Here is a 12,409-nt window from a genome sequence, read left to right as displayed (position 1 = left end):
AATAAATCTTAGCTGCCTGATTTTAGACCATTCCTCAAGCTTCACCATGTCCCTCTTCATGTCTTCCACACCTTCCTGGCTGCTTACCCTGTTACAGATTTTGGTATCATCCACAAAAAGACAAACCTTTCTTGACAGTTCTTCCTCAGTGTTGCTTATGAAAATATTGAAAAGAACTGGTCCTGCGCCAAACCAATAGTAATACCCCTCTCCTCAAAGTGGGCTCCATTTATCACTACCATTTGTCAACTCCATCAACCAGCATTTAACCCAGTCACTCAGTTTAGGGCCCATATGAAGATTGCTCAACTTATTTATATGTTGTCTATGTGGAACCTTATCAAAGGCCTTACTGAAATTCAAGTACATGACAACTAGTGCTCTCCCCTGATCCATCTCTGCTCATCCTATCAAAATAATTGATCAGATTCATTTGACCAGATTTACATCTGGTAAAACCGTGCTTCCTTGGATCTTGCAAACCATTGATTGCTGTCTTGATCTGGGACTTTATTTCCCATACTGTGTGCATTATTGTACATAGCTTTCCAGATGTTACCCTTTTTACCATTTATATCCAAGAGTTAAATGCTATGTGAGGTTTTTGTTCATCCATGCCTACCACTCCACCAATCAACCAGAAGAACTATCTAACCAAATGTAAACTCTTCAAATGAGAAAATAGCTGGAGATGCGTAAAAGTATAAAAGAAAATGTACAGGGCACCGAAGCTACACAAAGACAAAATATGTCTGCATGAACCTGATCATTTGAGGGCAAAATTGAGTCTTGGTTTTGCTTTTTCAGAAAATAAATTGTTAGCAATTTAACAGAAACCCTAAAAAACAGGAAAATGAGCCCTTTAAACTGCTAATAGCCCAACTAGACAAGCAAAAGAATGTACAGATGCACCATATTAATTTGTTTAAAAAATGTATCAAATGAGCATGTGTACTTATCACCGCTGAAGAGCTGGCAGTAGAATTTGGATGAATGCTTCCAAATATTAATGAGGCTCAGATGGTACAGATGGGATGTCAATTATCACCATCCCTAAAAAATATATATAAATATATTAAATTAATTAAAAGCAATGTAGAGGTGTTTTATGATACTTTTTAACTTGGCCAAAAGCAATGTTCAAAAAATGATTACTGAACCAGGAGTTATGGTTAAATAACAGTCATGCTGAATTCTCGAGGCAAAAGAAAAGGAAATATTCCACAAAATAGATGAAATGATAAAAATGAGAATTAATGAAGCATCAGAAAGCAATTGATGCTTACCACTCTGGTGCCAAAGCCAGATGGAAGCATCAAGTTTTGTACAGACTTCAGATAAGTAAATGAAGTTTCAAATTATGATACTTATCCCATGCCCAGGATGGATGAGTTTTGTACCTTTGGAGATTATTATTGGTGCCAGCTCTAAATCTAACCAAAACATATCATCAGTTGCCATTTGAAAATGAAAGTAAGAAAAACTCTGCCTTTTCTAAGCCTTCAAAATTATTTAAACCTACTGTCTTACCTATGGATTTAACTGGAGCTCCTTTATCATTTCAGGATTAACGTATGACCTACAATGACCCTAGTGCTGATTTCACAACTGCTTTATTTTTGTGATTTACTTTCTATTAACATTGAACAAACATAAATATATAGAACTTGGCAGTAAAAGATAATACAGAAATTAATACAAGTGGACTTTAGTACTCTGTCACTGATATGAGCAAAAAACAATAACAACTGTACTGTTTCAATCATTACACACAAAATACATAAACAATAAAAACAGCCATACCAATTTATTCAGTTTCATGACAATTCTCATATAAAATAAATCTAAATAGCATAGACATTAGACTATCTATACAACTAAAGTTTTTCATACTACCTCATATAAAATATGCACACACTGTCTATAGTGCAATAAAACTTGTATTCATGTGGCACAATCAGTGAATGACTGTGTTCATCAGGCATAATGATAAGTTATGATAGTTCCAGGAGGATACCAGTCTTTCCAAGAGATACCCTGGATTAATTCTTGGTTGAAAACAATTACTGGAAAATGTAGACTAGTAAACTGTCCACATTCAACCAATGTGGAGGAGATATAGTAACATATTAATGGCAGCCGAAAAGGACCATATGGGCCATCCAGACTGCCCAACAAGCTTCTTATGGTATTATCTGCTGCACAGTGCAGGTTACCCCCATTTTCTCTTAAGGGTAGCAACTGCTGCTTTGTGCTAGGGATGTGCATTTGTTTGCAACGTATTGGCAATGTGCAACGTATACTTCCCTATCCGTTTTATTCCCCCATGAATACAAATATATCATAAAATTCATTCTTTTGGCTCGCAGTGATTTGATTTCTTAGCGGCCATTTGAAATAGGAGAAGGCCATGGGGAGAGTATCCATAGCAAAAAACCAACCCTTTCCTGTGAGTTATAAGTGACCACACAGCCCTATCATAGAGTGGGTCAGACAGGTTGGCAAGGAGACCAGAATGCAACTATCAGTGCTAAGCATTTTTCTATTGCGGCCAATCGCCGCTCTCACTCAGTGCTCTGCGAAGCTATTCCTGATGATGCAGCACTATTTATACGGTAAGCACACGCCGTGCCACACACTTTCTTGGCAGGGTTGGTGTGGGGAGGTGGCTGTGCTGAACGTCTCTAATCTGTATTCAGTTGCTAGCTACTGTGATAGAATTTGCCATTGGAAACGATATTTGTTCGATTTGGCTGCAGTGCTGCCACTAGCTAGCCATACTATTTTTTCACCGCACTTTGTTTTATTGGTCTGGTACAGCAGTGCTCTTTTAAGCCAAGGAGGCAAGGCACTGCCTGCTCGTGGGGGTCTGTGGGCAATTTTCCAGACTGCAGGGGCAGGCAGCAGCTCTATTAGTGAACAAGTATCAGGGTGGAGGTGGGCTTTACTGCACATCCACCTGATGGACCAGGCCCATACCGCCGCCAATATTCTGGCATGCAACAGACTGATGCTGGAGGGCTGGAAACTGCACCAGTGAGACAGGAATCCTCATACAGAGTTCTTTGTCACAGACAACGGTGCAAACATTGTAAAGGAAATAACCGAGGGTCGCTTTCAGAATATCCGATGTTTTGCACACACTCTGCACTTGGCAGTGAAGTCAGCTCTGGGGTTGCAGTCCAAGCGCCAAGAGAATGAATACCTGCAGGACTTAATACACAAGTGCAGGGACATAGCAGGGCACTTCCACAGAAGTGTGAAGGCGGGGCAGGTTCTCCGACAAAAGCAGACTGATTTGGACATGCCTCACAAGCGTCTCATTCAAGACATTGCCACCCGGTGGAATTCCACCTACATGATGCTGCAGAGGTTAGTGGAGCTGCAGACATCCCTTTATGAACTTTCTGGTTCAATGGACATAGGTGTGCAGAATCCCCTAGGGCATCATGATTGGTTAGTCATGAGTCAGCTGGTAAAAATCCTGCAGCCCTTCAAGGATGTCACGGAGGCACTGAGTTCCAGAAGTGCCAGCTTGGCTGACATCATCCCTATAGTTAATTTCCTAGATAAAAATTTGGAGGGCTTTAAACAGGAAGAGGGATTGACAGCTGAGGTGCTGCATTATCTGGATGTTTTTCAGCAACAGGTGCAAAAGAGATTAAGGCCTTTAACAGAAGAGCACACATACATGCTCGCCACATTCTGTGATCCCCGAATGAAAGGGAAACTCGATCGACAGTCCAATTGTCTCTCATTTGTGAAAGACCTACTGTTAGCAAAAGTCCGTCATCAGGAGCGTCATAGGCAGAGACAGATTAGGCATGAAGCAGAGAAGGAAACAGTGGCAGGCACTTCAGAGAGTTGTGCTAGCCCACGCATGAGCAGTACTCTGTCAGTGACAGCTAGTACCTCTTCCTCCTCCACTTCAGTACGCCAAAGGCATGTTGCCCATAAAGATTCATCTTTTGTGCTTTGGGCTAGAGAGAAAGCAGCTGGCATGAGTTACTCTCAGCCCACCCAAGCAAAGGAGACACCAGCACAACTGTCAGTGACACAGTATTTCTCAGAGCCCACAGAGGACATGCAGACAGATCCGCTGCATATTGGGTATACAAGTCCACTGTCTGGCCACACCTAACCAAAGTGGCTCAGCGATATCTGTAATGTCCACCAACCAGTGGGCCCAGTGAACGTGTAATTTCAATGACAGGGGATATCATGAGCCCTCACCGCTCAAGGCTGGCACCAGAATTGATGGAAATGCTAGTGTTTTTGAAAATAAACCTGCCTTTGCTTGGGTTTCCAAATTTACCCTGTGAATGGCAAGATGAATAAAACGCGGTGTCTGTCTGTCCACTGTCCAGGCCTTACATCCCTATGAGGGCCTGACCTGAAACCCTGTGCCTGTCCATCCACTGTCCAGGCCGTACATCCCTACAAGGGCCTGACCTCAAACGCTGTTCCTGTCCATCCACTGTCTAGGCCGTACGTCCCTACAAGGGCCTGACCTGAAATGCTGTGCCTGTCTGTCCATTGTCCAGGCCATACATCCCTACAAGGGCCTGACCTGAAACCCTGTGCCTGTCCATCCACTATTCAGGCCGTACGTCCCTACAAGAGCCTGACCTGAAACCCTGTGCCTGTCCATCCACTGTCCAGGCCATACGTCCCTATAAGGGCCTGACCTGAAACCCTGTGCCTGTCCATCCACTGTCCAGGCCGTACATCCCTACAAGGGCCTGACATCAAACGCTGTGCCTGTCCGTCCACTGTCCAGGCCGTACGTCCCTACAAAGGCCTGACCTGAATCGCTGTGCCTGTCTGTCCACTGTCCAGGCCATATGTCCCTACAAGGGCCTGACCTCAAACGCTGTGTCTGTCCGTTCACTGTCAAGGCCATACGTCCCTAGAAGGGCCTGACCTCAAAAGCTGTGCCTGTCTGAGTTTAGCACTGGTATTTCTAATTTCAGTTTCATGTATTTGTGCATCACTTCTTTCCAGAACATTATTTTCCTGTTTTGCAACATTTGGAATGTAAGAACATAAAAAGCTGACTTCAGATGTTTGGAGCTTGCATGGTTCACATGCTCAATAGTTCTCCTGACCTTCATAATATGGGCCATGTTCCTGAAATCTTTCTTAGGTGCCAACAGTAATGTTTCTAGTACTATAGAAAACTGGTGGTAGTTGCACTCTAGTTCATCCACTGTCTTCCCATAGTTTAAAGAGGCACTGTGTAAACCACAAAGTCAACATAGGTTGATATTGTAGATTTGGACTTGAGAAGTGGTTTTCTTATTTCTGAGAGTTCTTCATGTTCCTTTGTCATCAGCTGAAGTGCATAAGTACAGTTAATAGCTTCTGGGTATTCACAAACAATCTCCAGCTCAGTTCTTGCTTCACAAATGGCAGTCTCTATTGCTCTAAAAGCATCCTCTGTTGAATTATCTTTCAGAAATGAAAAAGATGCCATTTTCTTCTGGCAGTGAACCAGTTCAAGAAAAAGTGACAGATCAAACCACAATATACTTGCACAAAGGAAATCCTCTAATGCTGTGCCTGTCCATCCAGGCATTATGTCCCTACATGGGCTTGACCTCGAATGCTGTGCCTATCCATCCAGGCTTTATGTCCCTACATGGGCTTGACCTCGAATGCTGTGCCTGTCCGTCCAGGATTTATGTCCCTATGTGGGCTTGACCTCTATCCTCGAATGCTGTGCCTGTCCTTTCAGGCCTTATGTCCCTATATCGACTTGACCTCGAATGGTGTGCCTATCCGTCCAGGCTTTATGTCCCTACATGGGCTTGACCTCGAATGCTGTGCCTGTCCGTCCAGGATTTATGTCCCTACGTGGGCTTGACCTCTATCCTCGAATGCTGTGCCTGTCCTTTCAGGCCTTATGTCCCTATATCGACTTGACCTCGAATGGTGTGCCTATCCGTCCAGGCTTTATGTCCCTACTTGGGCTTGACCTCTATCCTCAAATGCTGTGCCTGTCAGTCCAGGCCTTATGTCCCTATGTGGGCTTAACCTCTATCCTCGAATGCTGTGTCTATCCATCCAGGCCTTATGTCCCTACATGGGCTTGACCTTGAATGCTGTGCCTGTCCGTCCAGGATTTATGTCCCTACTTGGGCTTGACCTCTATCCTCGAATGCTGTGCTTGTCCGTCCAGGCCTTATGTCCCTATGTGGGCTTGACCTCTATCCTCAAATGCTGTGCCTTTCCGTCCAGGCCTTATGTCCCTATGTGAGCTTGACCTCTATCCTCGAATGCTGTGCCTGTTTGTCCAGGATTTATGTCCCTACATTGGCTTGACCTCTATCCTCAAATGAAGTGCCTGTCCATCCAGGCCTTATGTACCTATGTGGGCTTGACCTCTATCCTCGAATGCTGTGCCTATCCATCCAGGCCTTATGTCCATAAAAGGGCTTGACCTCTAACGCTGTGCCTGACCATCCTGGAGTCCTTTCCTGCTCAAAGGAAGAGGAACTCTCCCCGGGATAGCTGGCCAGCCTATCTCTTAGTACCCATTCACCCATGTTGAACCAGACCCTGTTCACATGGAAACCTCCTTCACGTCGACTAGCCACACTTTGAAGGTTCGTGCTCCATTCTAGGGGTGAACCCATTCTAGGTAGCCCTTTCCTGCACAAAGGAAAGGGAACTCTCCCCAGGGCCAGCACAAAAACTCTCCCCAAGGCCAGCATCAAAACCACAGGGACCTGACTACCTCAGCTCTACCAGCTTGTCTTGCCCCTATCAAAACCACAGCGACCTGACTACCTCAGCTCTGCCAGCCTGTCTTGCCCCTATCAACATTCTGTCACTCTGCCTTGCTGCCTTACACCAGATGGCTCACTCTACTCCTTGTGGTGTTCTTGCCACTATCATGGTTCCTCATTGTGTTGGTGCTAGTCTTTCTGCTTGCTATGTTCCCCCTTCATTGTGCTGCACGATGTTGATGCCACTTGTCTTGCCACTTTCCCTGTCATGCTGCCTTTGAGGATTCATGCATCTGTTATCGATGCTCTCTTTTGAAGCTGTGATGTCTTTTTGATACTCTCGCTGCTGCTTTGTTAAAGCACTCTTGCCACTCCTGGTACCCCTTTGCCCCTTTAAAGTGCCTTAGGCTATTCATGCCACTTTGGTGCCACTTTGCCACAGTCTAAGTACCTTGGAGCTCTTTTCTCATTCTGATGATTGCTCCCCAGAAGCTTCATGAGAATTGATAAGAAAACTCCAGTTCTGCAGCCCCCCATTGACTTTAATGGGAAATTGGAAAACGAATAAAATGTATCAACGAATAGGGTTTTTCCCCTATGCAACAAATGCAACTGATATGGGTTCTGGAGAAATGAATAACGAATAGCAACAGATGTTTTCCTTCTGCACATCCCTACTTTGTGCAGTTATCCCAAAGCCTTATAATGACCCATAAAAAATTTACTGCTACCAACATTTTTACTGGGTAATGAGCCTTCTTGAAAGTTCAGATAGTGCTGCTTGATAGAGATGTGAATCGTGTGATCGATCGTCTTAACGATCGATTTCGGCTGAGGGGGGGAGGGAATCGGATCGTCGCGGTTTTGTTTTTTTAAATATCGTGTAAATCGTAAATCGGGGGAGGGCGGGAAAACCGGCACACTAAAACATCCCTAAAACCCACCCGACCCTTTAAAATAAATCCCCCACTCTCCCAAACCCCCCCAAAATGCCTTAAATTACCTGGGGTCCAGAGGGGGGGTCCCGGTGTGATATTTTACTCTTGGGCCTCCGGTGCGTTGTAGAAATGGTGCCGGCGCTACCTTTGCCCTGTCATATGGCCGGCGCCATTTTGTACAGCAAAACGATTCGAGGGCAGGAGGTCACTCCCGGACCCCGCTGGACTTTTGGCAAGTCTTGTGGGGGTCAGGAGGCTCCCCCAAGCTGGCCAAAAGTCCCTGGGGGTCCAGCGGGGGTCTGGGAGCGATCTCCTACGCTCCTGACATCGGGGGACAAAAAACAAAATGGCGCCGGCGCCATTTCTACAACGCACCGGAGGCCCGAGAGTAAAAGATCACACCGGGACCCCCCCACTGGACCCCAGGTAATTTAAGGCATTTGGGGGGGTTCGGGAGGGTGGGGGATTTATTTTAAAGGGTCGGGGTGGGTTTTAGGGTTGTTTTAGTGTGCCGGTTTTCCCGCCCTCCCCCTTCCCCTCCCCCTTCCCCGATTTACGATTTTTGACGATAAATTGGGGAAATTCCTATTAAATATTGCCTCTAACGATTTTTGACGATTTAAAATATATCGGACGATATTTTAAATCGTCAAAAAACGATTCACATCCCTACTGCTTGATGTACTTTGCATATGGACTTGGTCATAGAAATAGTCCTGTGCTTTTTCCCTTATGTCTGCATATCAGTACCCCAGACTGTAAAAGTCAGGGCTCATGTTGGTTGTCATCTGAATCCAATTTCTCTTCCCCCCCTCCCCCATCCCGCCATCAAAATGGAGAGTGATGTTGTAGTTGTGTCAAAAGCATCAAGGCTTACTATTTAAGGGCAGTAATCCTATGCCTTCTGTTAAGATTAATAACTTCTGTTCTGTGCAGGTTACCCCCATGCTTATCAGTTCCCCAGGCTGTAAAAGTTGAGACCCTCATGATTGTTATCTAAATCCAAGACCCCATTGCTCCCTGCTGTTGAAGTGGAGAACAATATTGCAGTTGTATCAAATGCATCAAGGCTTATTGGTTAAGGGTAGTAACCATGGCAGCAGCAAGTTACCCCAATGCACCCTTTTCTTTATTTCTACCCTTTAGTATTTAGGGATCCACAGTGTTTATCCAGAGCCCCAAGATTCACAAGAGTTTGGAGCCATTGTTGCAGGGAGACATCACTAGTAGAAGTGGGAAGGCGTGTGGGCTCTGAATTTTAGCCATCTTCTCCCATGCTGGTCGTTGGAGGCAGTGCAGATAATTCAGGATCAGTTCCTTTCTCTCCATTTCACATGGGGCAACCTGTATTTGCTGGTGAGTCCCTCCTATTGCTGGCGGTGGTGACTTTAGATTTTTTATGGGAGCAAATGGAGAGTTTTGGGAGTTCTGTTAAAGACTGTACCTCAAAAATAGATTCCTTAGCTGCTAAATTAGAGCCAACAGTGAAGAGGCATAAGGAATCATTATTGGAAGTTCATAACAAGATTCATGGATCAGAGTCTGAAATAACATTCAGATTGTAAATGCTTCTGTGGTTAAAAACAGGATTGCACTTGCCAGACGGATTGAGTTATTAGAAAATCAGCAATGACAACTAAACTTGGGTTTGGCTAATTTTCCTAAAATAACAGGTATAACTCAGTTATTTATTTATTTAAAAGCATTTATTATCTGCCCTTCCTATGTTCAGGGCGGGGTACAATATGAGCATATATAGATTGAATGAATAGGATAAAACAGCGCATTATATAATTCTTCAGTAAGGGGAACCTTGTATAGCAGAAGGCAACATTTTAAAGCATGGGAGGAAAGTCTATCAGGACAGAGGAGCCAGTAGTGGGGCCAGTAATCGGCTACATAGACTCACTGAGGAGGGATATGTCGGGGATAATCCATTATCACTTAGGTGATGTTTCCTTATCACAAATTGATTTTGATTAAGGATTTTATTAGAGTCAATAAAGTTGCAGAATTGGTGAAGAACTTCTGTTTCTATGCCTTTAGCCATGAATGATAGAGAAGAGATCGGGCGATAATTGGAGATGAGTTGGATCAGATGAAGGTTTTTTGATTATGGGCCAGTCTAAAGCCTGTTTTAGTAGGTCAAGAATGGCACCATGTTGTAGTGATGAATTAATGAACTTAGTAATAAAAAGAGTAATGTCAAGTTTAATCAGTTTAAGTAATGTAGTGTGGCATGGGTTAAGGGGATTAAATGATAGTTTCATGTTATTGATAATCTCAGCAGTATCAGATGTTGTGATGTGATCAAAATGTTCCCAGACTGGATGATCAGTGATTAATTCATCAGTTTCTTTGTTAGGGGAGTTATTGAAGGTACTGTTTACAGTTGCCATCTTATTACTAAAGTATGATGCAAATGTCTCCACGATGTTTATCCCAGGGAGTATGAGCGGAAAGGTAGCACAAACTGAACTGGGGTTAATGACTTTCTTGACACAGGAATATAATTTTCTAGGGTTCTTTAGTATAGATGCCAGGTCCATGTAGATATTAGAGATGTGTATCATTTTTTTTTATCGTGTTGGGCTTTATTTCGGGGCCCCCCGCAGGAAATTTTGATTTTCCCATGGTTCGGGGTTTTTTTTTTCGGGGGGGCCCCGATTTTCGGTTTAGTGCGTGCTAACTCTCAATAGTGCACACTAAAGGGTCAAAGTTAGTGCGCGCACTAACCCGAAAAATGATTTTTTCTGAAATTTCAGAAAAATTCCATTCATTTTTCAGTTCCCCCCGAACCATACCGAATTAGGCAATTTCGTTGACATTGTCTAATTCAGGAAAAATGAATGCACATCTCTAGTAGATAATTTTTCTTTGCAGAATTGATGGCCTCTTGATAGGATATATGTTTACAATCTTAGAGTAGTTTGTTTGTCTGGGTAGGGTCTTTTCGTCATTTCCTCGCACCTGAGCTCACATTTTTTAGCTTGAAGTGTGGTATTGAATCATGGGACTGAGTTAGTTCTCTTGGTTGAAAAAGGTTTCAAAGGAATTAGTTTATCAAGGGAAGATGCAAGAGAAGTGTTTCAGAACTCTAGCAATTCCCTGGGCGAGTTACAGGAGTTATTATCCAGAATAGGTATGAGGAAGGATGCAAGGGTCTCAGGATCTAAAAGCCCTCTTTTCATGCAGTGGTATTATTCCTGTGGAAAATTTGTTCAAGAGATTTGGTGTGAGTGAAAAGGAGATGAGGAAGTGGTCACTCCAAGGAATTTCAGTTATGGAGACATTAACTTCATTTATATGAAAACCTGAGGGTTTAACAAATACTATATCAAGGCAATTGCCTTTTTTGTGAATTGGAGAGGAGATGATTTGCTTCCAGCCACAGGAGATTAGGGTATTGAACAAAATTTGAGTAGGAGATGAGAAAGAGGAGGTCAGAGAGTGGAGGTTAAAGTTGCCTAGAATTATGGTCATAGAGTGATTTAAATTGAGATTCAGAATCAATTTGCAAAGAGAGGATGAATTATAGACAAGTAGCCCTGGAGGACAGTAGGTCAGACAAAGATTAATATGTTGAGATTTCAGACATAGCAACTCATATGAAGAAGGAATAGAAACATCAATCATAGAAAATTTCAAGTGGGATTTAAAGGACACAGCTAAACCTCCTCTTCTTCGCCCCTGTCTGGATTTATGAAAGTATGAGATGTTTGGTGGGCAGCAGCGATTAAGTACCGGAATGTCAAAGTCTTTCAACAAGGTTTCAGTAGTACATAGACAATCATATGGACATTGATAAGTACAAAAATCAAGGCAGAGTCATGGTGTTTAAAGCAATGGTAGTGATGGTTCTAGCATACGGAGGACAGAGATGTCATCGAATACCACCCACACCATTGTGTCCTTGGCCTGTGATAACTGGGATTGAGAATTGAAATGGCTTAGAAGATAAATTGTACTCACTGTTGCGCCTCATCGCCATGATAATTCTGTTCATAGGTGCATATGAGACGCACGAAGGAGAAAGCTCCTTTGTTGCATTCCTTCGTGCACATGACAAGGGGGTGTGCCTTATGGCACAAGCACCTTTGTCATCGGTGCCACGCTTAAGAATCCCTGTGCTCAATGATGATGTTGATAATGGGTGGGGCAAGGGCACCATTGTCTCCCTTGGCGAAATGGGGCAGCCGAGAGTTTAGAGCTGTTGTCATCCAGAAGCCTGGCCAATGGTGGAGGCCAGCAGCACTGGCACAGTTGATTCATCTTCATATGTCGCTTTGAAGAAATATGTCCTGTGTGGTATATTTTTGCCTATATCAGCTTGTCCCACTTTTTTTTACAAGGTCAAACTGATCAGGCTTCATCAGATATATTAAATAAGACAATTTTTTGGGCTTGGAGGATCTCGTCTGGTTTACTCTACTGGTAATGTTATGAGACTATATTTTAGGAATTTGGAGAGAGAGAGAGAGACTCGAGGTGAGGTTTAGGTAGTACTGTAGGGGTTAGGAGCCACTTTGACATGCAAAGTGAGATGTACAAACAGAACAGTACACTCTTGTGAAGAGTTGATGTCATTTGGGGTGAGGAAACTCACACAATGATGAGATTTGTACAAAGTTCTCTCAACCTAGCATCACACCATGCATTATGGTGCTTTTTGCATGCGAAAATGCTATACCGCGAGTTGGAAAATAACCCACTAATTTAGGGGGTGACTTGTATGGCATA

This window comes from Rhinatrema bivittatum, chromosome 1 (genome assembly GCF_901001135.1).
Source record: "Rhinatrema bivittatum chromosome 1, aRhiBiv1.1, whole genome shotgun sequence".
Taxonomy (NCBI): Eukaryota; Metazoa; Chordata; class Amphibia; order Gymnophiona; family Rhinatrematidae; genus Rhinatrema; species Rhinatrema bivittatum.
Note: the sequence above shows the minus strand (reverse complement) of the source record.